A 12,028-nucleotide genomic window follows, 5' to 3' on the forward strand; every position below is an offset into this window, starting at 1 on the left:
AGCTCCTCCAGCAGTAAGCCACCATGTATTCTATAACTGGTTACATTTTATTGAGAGCTAATCCTCTCTGTGGTTTTTCCCATCTTGGATTTTCCACATATAAATCTTGGTGTTATGTGTTGTATTGTGTTTTGCTTATTGTTCATTTCAATTTTGTTCTTAAGTTATGTTATGTGGATGGTTGATTAAAAGTTTTAATAGATTCAATAGAATATTGATTCACCCCTCCCCTGTCAGTATTTATGATGCTAAAAAATTGGTATCAGAGCAAGGTCCTTTAGAAGAGTCTAATAACTCGAAGTAAATCCGAAAAGTTGAACACATGACACCTAGATCTACCATTGATCAGGAAAGATACTTCAATGCAAATGGAGAACTTATAATTTCTCTTGAAGACCTTGAGAATGTAGAAAGTGAAAATAGAGATTTGAAATAAAATGTTTAGTTGGCAAATGAAAGCATCAGAAAATTAAGAAAGCGAATCACAAAATTCAGAGAAAGACATAAGGAAGTTAGTGAAGAGCTCAAGAAAGCAAATAGCACTATTGCACATCTAAAGACCAAGAGTGAAGAAGATGAAAGAACCAAGGAATATTTAAACATGGTTAAATGCAAATTAGAAGAATGCAAAAAGCTTTACAAGAAGTCACATCTAATCAAATTTGGAAAAATCAAAGAAACAAGAGGACAAACTTAAGATGAGTTCAAACAATCTTGATAAGATGTTAGTTGTGCAAAGATCTCCGAAGAAAAAATGGCTTAATATTTGAAATTGGTGAAAGGTCACAATGTAAGATAGAAAGCAAAAAAGGACCACCTTCGACAAAAGTAGCAGAACCCTATAAGTCAGCTAAGAATGACAAAGGTAAGTCATTGGTCGAGCAACAGGTAAGTAAAATAAATACTTCTTTTAATGGTTATTGTTTTAATTGTAATTAACTGGACACAAAGAATTTGATTGTAGAAATAGAATGAATCAAAATATTAAATGTTTCTTCGATAGATGTTATACTTATAACAATTATGGTCATAAAGCTCGTCAATGTAAAAATCATGCTATAATAGATCAAAATAGAAATAGTTACTTTGAAGTTCGTTGTTATACATGAAAGATGTTTACACATAAGGCTAACTAGTGCAGGTCAAGGCAAGGTAGGGTAAATGATAGATGCTACAACTGCAACAAGTCTAGACACATTGAAAGATCTTGCAAAAGTGGAGAAGCTAAAACAAGTGTTACGGTAAAGAAAATCAATAAGGAAGATGTGAAGGTTGAGATGAAGAAGATTTGGAGGAAGAAATAAGTCAAGGTTGCACCTAGCTCTGATGTAAACACATGTTCTAGCAATTAAGATCATGAAGCTTTGGCCTGGGGGGAGCAAATTAGGAAATATATTTCCCCTACCAAAGAATGAAAGGTTATAGTTACAGCATGTTGGTTCACATGTAGTGGTGAATATTCCAGTGGAAAACATTGAACTACAAAAGTCCAGAAGGTCATTGTGGACACATACAGAGTGAATAGGCAGTCAAGTGGTACTATATTCTCTCTCTTCATTTATTACGAGCAAGTGAGAAAACAAAGGTTAAAAAGAGGGATTTTTTGAGTTATTTTCTAACTTGAATTGAAAGAAAGCAAAAGGAGCAAAAAGGCAATTCAAGGGTTAGAGTTTTTGGCAATCTGTGAAAGGTATTTTTATTGGGAATTTGTTATTTTTAGCATTTGCATCAATGACTGCTCCTATTCTTGTTGATATTAGTGCTTAGTGTCGACCAAGCTTCAAAAGATACTCGAACAAATCGATTAAAAATGATCCAATGGGTGTGCTCTCAAGAATTCCCTTTGGAATTTTACCAACTAAGGACATTAGGGAATACATTCATGTAAAGATGGAAGAATACGACCATGAAAAACTATAAAATTTATGGACAAATGAGCTAACAGGAGATGACTTCAAAATTAAGCTAGAATTTCAAACCCTAGTCAACAAGAAGTTGGATGTATAAAAAAAATTTCCCAACTTTTGCCTTGATGACAAAGGGGTATTGCAGCAAAACATTTGAAGATTACTGTTCCTTAAATGGGATTCGAAAGCAGAAGACAGTTCCAAGAACTCCACAGAAAAATGGTGTGTCAGAGAGAATGAATAGGACTATCATGGAACGTGCGAGGTGCATGAGATTGCATGCTGGATTGCCCTTACACTTTTGGGCAGATGTTGTACATACTGCTGTCTATTTGATAAATAGAGGACCTTCAACACCTTTGGATGGTGGTATTCCAAAGGAGGCATGGACTGGTAAAAAGGTAAATTATTCTTTTCTAAAACCTTTTGGTTGCAAAACTTTTGTCCATGTTGATAAAGAAAATAGAACCAAGCTTGATGCTAAATCTCAGAAATGTACCTTCATTGGATATGGGATAGATGAATATGGCTATCGGTTATGGGATTTTGAAAATAAGAAAATAATTAGAAGTAGAGATGTTATGTTCAATGAGAAGGTTATGTATAAAGAACAGATGCAGGAAAAGAAGCATGAACAGGACAAACAAGAATATGTGGTGTTGGATGAGATTCCTGAAAATGAAATGCCACAGGTACCTGATGCTCAACAACAATAGATTGTTCCACAAACTCCTGCAAGTGTTAGACGTTCTACGAGGACAAGTAGACCCCCTGAAAGATTTTCTCCTTCTTTGTATTCTATTTTATTAACGGATTCTGGTGAACCAGAAGAATATGAAGAAGCAATGCAGGTAGATGTCAAACAACAGTGGGAGCTAGGCATGAAAGAGGAGATGGACTCCTTGATGAAAAATAAGACTTGGGACTTAGTCCCTTTACCTGTAGAAAAAAGAGCCTTGCCTAACAATTGGAATCAGAGCTAGGTTTTCTGTAAATTGGCAGGACTTTCAGATTTGAGTGGGAGCAATGGAGGATTCCAAATTCAAGGTCGAAAAGTTTAACGGCCAAAATTATCAGTTATGGAAAATGCAGATGGAGGATTACCTGTATCAAAAGGATTTGTGGCGGCCATTGGAAGGAAAGGCAAAGAAACCGACCACAATGTCAGATGAAGAGTGGGACATTTTAGATAGAAAGGCACTGGGATCCATTCGATTATGTCTTGCGCCGTCTGTAGCATTCAATATAAGAGAAGCAAAAACGGCTATAGATTTGATGGCAACATTGGCTAAGTTGTATGAGAAACCCTCGGCTTCGAATAAGGTATTTCTTATGAAGCGTTTGTTTAATTTGAAAATGAGTGAGGGAGGATCTGTAGCGGAGCACTTAAATGAATTTAATACAATTACCAGTCAATTGTCTTCGGTAAAAATTACCTTTGCAGAAGAGGTTAGGGCTCTCTTGATTTTATGTTCTTTGCCAGAAAGCTGGAATAGCTTGGTTATGGCTGTAAGTAACTCTGTCTTTGGTAAAAATACTTTGGTATTTGATGATATTGTTGGTGTTATCCTAAGCGAGGAAATGCGAAGGAAAAGCACAGGTGAGACTCCAACATCATCGGGTAGTGTTTTGAATGTGGAGAATAGAGGAAGATCAAAGGAAAGAGGAAAAGGCCCTGGGAATGAGAAGTCATGAGGGAAGTCAAAGAAAGGACACTCTCAATCTAGAGGAAAGAAAGATTGTTGGTACTGCGGAAAACCTAGTCATCTAAAGAAAGACTATTGGTCTCGGAAAAACAAAGAAGGAGACAAAAATGAAAATGACAGTAAGGAAGCTAATATTGCAAGTAATACTTTACAAGATGCTTTAATCTTATGTTTGGATAATGTTAATAATTCCTAGGTAATAGATTTTGGGGCTTCATTTCATGCTACACCCCATAGAAAATATTTTCTAGATTATGTTCAAGGTGATTTTGGATAGGTATATTTGGGTGATGATGAGCCTTGTCAAATTATTGGAAAAGGAAAGATAAAAATCAAGTTGCAGAATGGTAATGACTGGTTTCTATAGGAGGTAAGACATGCTCCTAATTTAAGAAGAAATTTAATTTCTACAAGGCAACTAGGTAGTGAAGGTTGCATAGTTACCTTCTCAGACAGTATGTGGAAGGTCACTAAAGAATCATTAGTAGTAGCTAAAGGTGCAAAGGTAGGCACATTATATCTGTGTACTGGTAACACTTACTCTACCTTAGCTGCTACAGATAAAGTTACTGCAGGGACAACAACAATAAATATTGCAAGAACAGATTCGATAATGTGGCACCATAGGCTTGGGCACATGAGTGAGAAAGGGATGAAAATCCTTCACTCCAAAAATCTATTGCTAGGACTAAAGAAGATTGATTTAGAGTTCTGTGAAAATTGTGTTTATGGTAAACAGAAAAGAGTCAGATTTCTCAAGGTTGGGAAAGAGAAGAAGAGTGAGAAGTTAGAGCTTGTACATTCAGATGTATGGGGACCGGCTCAGGTATCATCTCTTGGTGGCTCTTGTTATTATGTTATTTTTATTGATGACTCAACCAGAAAAACATGGGTATATTTCCTAAAACAAAAATTAGATGTTTTTTAAACTTTTAAGAAATGGAAAGCTTTGGTTGAGAATGAGACAGGAAAAAAGTTGAAGTGTCTCAGATCGGATAATGGAGGTGAGTATTGCAGCAAAACATTTGAAGATTACTGTTCCTTAAATGGGATTCGAAAGCAGAAGATAGTTCCAGGAACTCCACAGGAAAATGGTGTGTCAGAGAGAATGAATAGGACTATCATGGAACGTGCGAGGAGCATGAGATTGCATGCTGGATTGCCCTTACATTTTTGGGCATATGCTATACATACTGTTGTCTATTTGATAAATAGAGGACCTTCAACCCCTTTGGATGGTGGTATTCTAGAGGAGGCATGGACTGGTAAAAAGGTAAATTATTCTTTTCTAAAAACTTTTGGTTGCGAAGCTTTTGTCCATGTTGATAAAGAAAATAGAACCAAGCTTGATGCTAAATCTCAGAAATGTACCTTCATTGGATATGGGATAGATGAATATGGCTATCGGTTATGGGATTTTGAAAATAAGAAAATAATTAGAAGTAGAGATGTTATGTTCAATGAGAAGGTTATGTATAAAGAACAAATGCAGGAAAAGAAGCATGAACAGGACAAACAAGAATATGTGGTGTTGGATGAGATTCCTGAAAATGAAATGCCACAAGTACCTAATGCTTAGCAACAACAGATTGTCCCACAAACTCCTGCAAGTGTTAGACGTTCTACGAGGACAAGTAGACCCCCTGAAAGATTTTCTCCTTCTTTGTATTATATTTTATTAATGGATTCTGGTGAACCAAAAGAATATGAAGAAGCAATGCAGGTAGATGTCAAACAACAGTGGGAGCTAGGCATGAAAGAGGAGATGGACTCTTTGATGAAAAATAAGACTTGGGACTTAGTCCCTTTACCTGCAGAAAAAAGAGTCTTGCCTAACAAAATGGGTCAGAATGGAAATGAGTAGATTCCATGATGAGTTCATATGGATTGAAGAATCATTCCAAATTACCAAGGATGTGATGAAGGTTGTCACTGGATTAAGTGACACAGGTGCACTGCTGGTGGCTAAGGCTATCAAGAACAAAGAGGTTGAAAAGTTGAGAAAGGTAACCTTTGATGGATGTTCTTTGTCAGTTAACACAGTTGAAAATGTTGTTTTACAATATGCATCTCTAATGATTGGTAATAAGGTCTACTTTATCAACCAGGACAACTCAATTTCACCTACAACAATCAACATGGCTTATGAGATGGTAGAGAAAAATGTTGATTATAATCTGTGCGAGTTACTGAAAGTACAATTCCTTGAGAATTTGAAACAATGCAAACAAAATAATCATGCATTCAAATATGGAACCCTAGCATTATGATTTTTTTTCTACTTCATGCAAGAGATTCCTAGAATTGGCAAGGTGTTTTGAGCTCCAAACAATCCTGTAGCACATGAAATTGTTGATTGTTTGAGAAGGTTTCAAGATAACACCCCACAACATGTTGCATTTACCTCCTTTTTCTTTGTTTTTCAGTATAAGATGCACAATAGGAAAAGGATCCCTGAGTCTATTGTGGAGAAATACAAAAATGATCATATTTTTTATTATTACTGATAAGTACATTATGGAAGCTATTATTCCAAGAACCAATTGGATTTTGATATTAGGTTATGAAGCCTTTGAAGACACAATGGAAGGATTGGCAAAAGTTCTATTGTAAATTTTGGTTGATGAGACCCATAAGAGATTTGGGATTGCTTAGGAAAAGTCTATGGAAGTTCACATGGAACATACCAAGAAGGAAAGGAAGAAAAATGTACAAAAAGTTATTTATGAATCCTAAATAAAGCTAGTGTTACAAAAAAAGAAGTTGAGAAGGTTAAGAGATATAGTAGGATCGTTGCTTCATTTGGAACCGCTACCAAAGAAAAGGTATCTCTAGAAGAAGTAAAGGAGAATATAGAAAAAAGGAAGAAATATATTCCCTTGTCTACTCCATCTAAGAGAGGAAAGCCTAAAGAAGTCAAAAGAAAAATTATTGATGTAGAATTAGTAGAAGAAGAGTCAGAGGAATTTGAACCAAAATAGTTCAGAATTCATGTTAGAAAGGGCAAAGGCAAGAAGGTAATCAAGGAATCTTTGGATGTCAACACATTTTTCAACTCTATAGCTCTTGAAGGAAACCTAAAAGAGGTAGGTAATATGTATCTTGATTTTGATGATGAAGATAAGGAAATAATAGTAAAATCTTTTGTACAATATTGTGTTAGATTAGATGTTGTTTTAGAAGATTTAAAAAAGGATGTACCACAAGATCTTTGGAAATTGTTGGCCCAATACTCTTTCTAAAGAAAACAAAGCTTCTCTTGCATAAGTTTTCAAAACTAAGCTCCAAACCAAGAAGAGATTAGATGTTCTTATGGAAGGCATGCAAGATGTAGAAAAATTGAAATTAGAAACAATAAGGGCTATGGCAAGTAAACTTGGAATGTTATCAGTTGATGATACTGGAACATGTACAGATGCACCTGAGGTTGTGTCTACTAAAGCTATCACAAATAGTGTTGCCTAAGATAATGTTTCTTCAAATAATATTATTATGGATGAAGATCCTTCGGTAGATGTACCTAAAGTTGTTAATGTCCCTCTGGGCAACTCTGAAATGGTGAAGGATAATTTGGAAGAAAAGAAGGAAGAGTAAAAGAAATCATCTGAGAAATATGTCACAACAAATGACACTATGGTAAAAGAAGATGAAGGTATCAACTCCGATACCCTTGACGAGTCTTTGAAGAGTTACTCGTTGCACCCCTATCTTTCCAACAAATTACTACTTCTCGATTAATTATTGATTTTACAAAAGTGGATCCAATTCACAAGTTTCATATTAGAGAAGCCATTTAGGCCTCAGCTAAGAAAGATCTCTTTGAAGATCTAAAGGAAAAGAATAAGGTGATTGAAAATGCAATAGTTGCACTACAAAGTGCCATAACAAATAGTTCAGTTGATCCATCTGCCTCCAGCTTGGATAGGTTTAAATCTTTATTAAATTCTTTAAAGAACTATTCATCCTCCTTGGAAGCAAAATTTACAAGAGAAAAAGAAGTTGAAAAGGATAAACTCTTACATGACTTAAAAGGTAAGTGTGCAAATGCACACAACCATCTATCTCAACTTATATTTTGAGGACATACATGTCTCACTAGCGGAAATGCATTATATCTATACAGTCTAAAATGGTCAGAGGCCACAAAGAGCATCAGGGAAAAACTGAATCAATTGAGACATAAATCAAACAAGCTTATCATAACTTTCAGCTATATCAATATCTCTTTAGCTCTAGTAGATCAGCTATTAAGGAACTACATAAAAAGTATTTTGAGCTCAGCACTAGAGGGATAACATTATCCTAACTCTAGGTCAGTTAAGAGATGTGTGCAATGACTGCATTTCATTGATGAATTGTGCCCTATCCAAGGCACAATAGTTTACTTTATCTGAGCCAATCTTAATAGAAGAAGTTGAGTACACTCTTGTATCCCTTCAGGTTTAGACAAAACTTCTAATAGATGCCATTTAGCATTGGGATAACAATGCAGCTAGTTGGACTGCACACATTCAGAAAATCAAATAGTTCTCTAGTTAGTGCAAGGTTATTCTCAAGGGGGAGTTAGTGTATAATATTTTCTTTATTTTTGACCCTTTGCCATTGATGTCAAAGGGGGAGTGAATAAAATATGTATGTAAGTAGACAATTTGTATAGAAGGACAATTCTGTATATATGGACAAATTTTGTAAATGTTATTTGTCATGTTGTCATCAATGACAAAGGGGGAGATTGTTAGAATGTTGTCATTGATGTTTTTGTAATCTTACAACATGAGTTCGTTATACTCTGGTATGAATCTGACAAGCTCTGGCATACATTTGCATCTGACATATATCCCTTTTGGGTCCACATTGCTTCGCGCTACCAAAGATTTGCGTAAGATTTTGAGATTTTTTTTTGTATTTGGGATAACATCTATGTTCGAGATTTCAGATGATAATGTTTTATTGTGGCACAATTATGGGTCTGGTAATAGGATACCCTGCTTACCAGCATAGCGTAGTGTGAAGGTTTTAATTCAATCTTCTCAAGAATCATCGACTATATGATAGTTTTGGTGTTTTCACCTGCTATGTGGATCGTGGAGAAGGTATTTTTGTTTTGCCCAACTTCTCCAGTATGGTAAGAACAATTGAGCAGTAGTGTGTAAAGGGTTTTTGATCTAACCATTCCTTTGGTTGAGTTGACTTGAAGAAGACTCGGTTTTGGTATAAATACAGTTGCTTTGTGAAGGATAGGATTATGATCTTTTGATCATACTATGCGATCTATAGTGAATGTGAAAGTGATTATGTATAGTGAATGTGAAAGTGATTATGTACAATGAATGTGAAAGTGATTTTGCACCTCAATGGAATTGTATCCCATGCATATGATAGATGCAATCTTAACCATTCAATTTTTTATAATATTGGCTATAAGAAACATTCTGGTAGTGAGCCATTATATTTTGGGCAGTGAACCCCTCCAGTAGTGAGCCTCCCTGTGTTCTATAACCTGTTACATAATATTGAGAGCTAATCCTCTTCGTGTTTTTTCCCATCTTGGGTTTTCCACGTATAAATCTTGGTGTTATGTGTTCTATTGTGTTTTTCTTATTGTTCATTTAAATTCTACAATTAAGTTATGTTGGATGGTTTATTAAAAGTTTTAATAGATTCAAGAAAATATTGATTCACCCCTCCCCTCTCACTATTTTGTATGTTCAACATTAACCATAAAATAGAATTGAAATGTAAATGAAAGGTTGTAATGGAAATGATGTCCTTTTGAGGAAAATGCTGAAAAATGTTTGAAACACTAATATTATACCTCTTTATGAAGTTTTGTTTGTCTCCATGAGGAATTAGGGTTTCATGTAGATAGTCTTCATGAAACATAGAACACGAATGTCATCTCCAATGCTTGAATCTTGACTTTACTTCTACTCCAATGATTGAAATAAGACTGATTGATTGCTAACTTGAATTTGAATGAATGTTTGATTGATTGGGTGTTGGATTAATTAAATGTCTACTAAAATGAGAGGGGCAAACCTCCTTTTATACTTGCTAGTCGAAAAATAAATTAATTTTCCAACATAAGCTGCCACAGGATCTAAGTTATGTTGGTTAATAGATTTTGTTCTCTTCAAAAATATGACAATATGACTCCATGCCCACATAAGAGAACAAACTATCAATCAACAATTGGATAAGTTGCAATTATCTCGGTAACTTTCCTCTAAATTTTAGAGGTACAACTCCCTCTTATGATATAATTTTAGAGTTTTCTGGGGTATACTTTTAACCAAAAAGAGAAAAGGCAAGATTTCACAAAAATGAAATAAAAAGAGCAGAATTAAACATTCATGGCTTCCGTAACAAAGCATGAAAACCAATCACCATATACCTCAAATCTAAATCATTCATCAATATCCATACAAATATTTCCACTAAAGAATGATACCCACGTATAAGATCATTAATAGCAACTCATACAATATTTGATTTGAATTCACAACAACATATGGAATGACTTTTCATCACATCACAAAGTCTAAAACTAGAAACCCATTCCACACATCTAATGAACTAGTCAGATATAGATAAGATGATAGCATCTCATGAAAATAGAATTCTAATTGAAAATAGCACCAAGTATTTTTCAAACATAAAATATTTCTTCAGTACAAAACATGAAAAATTACTATTAATTCAATGTATCCCCTTTTCAAAAATTCCCCCCTTTCCTATCTACTAATTTCCCCCTTTATATCTATCAAAACTTTTTTGCTTCCAAGAAACAATTTGTCTTTTCGTAACGGTTTTGAAAATGACCCTCTTGAACATGATTTTTAGATAAAAATAAAAATTACTAGGACTAACATAAACCATATCATAGATAACTATCATCTCTACACCTCCTCCTCCTCAAGTACCGGGTTTCGACCAGCTATCTATCTGTCGATCATTTCTGGTTTTGTCTCCTCTTTTATAAGGACCTAGAGGACTATTGAAAATTCATCTTCGTCTTCCACGAGTTCTCGACTGAGGTTGGTTAGGTCAAAGAGAATATCCTTGTATGTTTTCAACATCCATTTGTATGAGGGGCCCTTTTCCTTTAAGCACCATTTTCTTCAATGTCTCAAGAACTAATTATCGGGATTCCTTCCAATAGCTATTTCTTCCTATAGGAGTCATTTGTGATTTTTAACTTGCTCAACAATCTTTCTCAATAAGGCAACAATTTTTCTATACCTGGAAAAATTGGTCTACTGCTTCCATGCAAGAGCATGGAACCCTTAGATGATGTTTCCTTGCTAGTTTTCTAGCTAATTCAAGTCTAGATTATCAAATGGCAATTCGTCATGAGGTAAGACCATTTCGATAGGGGGAGCTCATGATGACATATGTTATTTCAATCAAATTTCAAAAGGGATGCATTTATTTCAATTTGCAGAGAATAACAACATCAAGAATTGTTACTCATGCTACCACCCTTACATGCTTTTAACCATTTGATTTAATTTATAATGATGGCAATTTACAAATCTCCATTGGTTCGCCTTTTTGGAAATTGTGCATGGCGGTGGATGGTTTAGAGGCTAACAGGAAGATAGTTGAATATCCCCGATACTTTGATATCGCTTTATGAGAGGATATCAGTTATCAAGAAGGACAAAGAAAAGAACACTTTGCGGTCTTCTAGCTATCGCCCAATAAGCATCAACTCTTTCAATAACATCATTCCTTCCTTTGATATTGAAACATTGAGATAAAAGAGAACTCGACACTCCTAACTTAAACTTCTGATATGCTAAGGTTTGACCAATAAGGTTTTATTCGATGAGTGGGAACTGATAAGGATGGCTGATTTAAAAAGAGATGGGAATAGGAAATGAAAGGTTTGTTTCTTACCACCTGACGAGTGCTAACTCTTCACTTTATCATGATATCAGGTGAAATCTAAAGTCAGGAAAGATGAACATAGTTTCGATGTGGCAAGGATTCTCTGATAAAGCAACAACAATAAGGAAGAAAAGGCCTCCCATGGATGAGCAATTATTGAAAAATAAGATAGGGGGTAACAAGTTCCTATCCATTTCATGTTACCATTGAGAGGCCCAAAAATGGGCCCTAATTAGGAGGACTAGGGCATGGGCACCCTAGTCCTGGTCAATTAGGGACTCAAGATTTTGGGGGAGAAAGTGCAGGGGATAGAAATATTGAGTTTAATGTATGGTGTGAGCAAAATCAGGGCTTCAATTAGGCCTTGGGGAACCAACACCAAGGTGATGGCCTAAATGAAGATAAAATTGTAAGGGAGTACAGTTTAGGATGCTACACATTGACACACACACATATAAGTATTATATACATATATATGTGTATACATGTGTGTGTGTGTACACACACACATGATACGATGTT

This window comes from Cryptomeria japonica, chromosome 6, assembly GCF_030272615.1.
Source record: "Cryptomeria japonica chromosome 6, Sugi_1.0, whole genome shotgun sequence".
Classification (NCBI taxonomy): domain Eukaryota; kingdom Viridiplantae; phylum Streptophyta; class Pinopsida; order Cupressales; family Cupressaceae; genus Cryptomeria; species Cryptomeria japonica.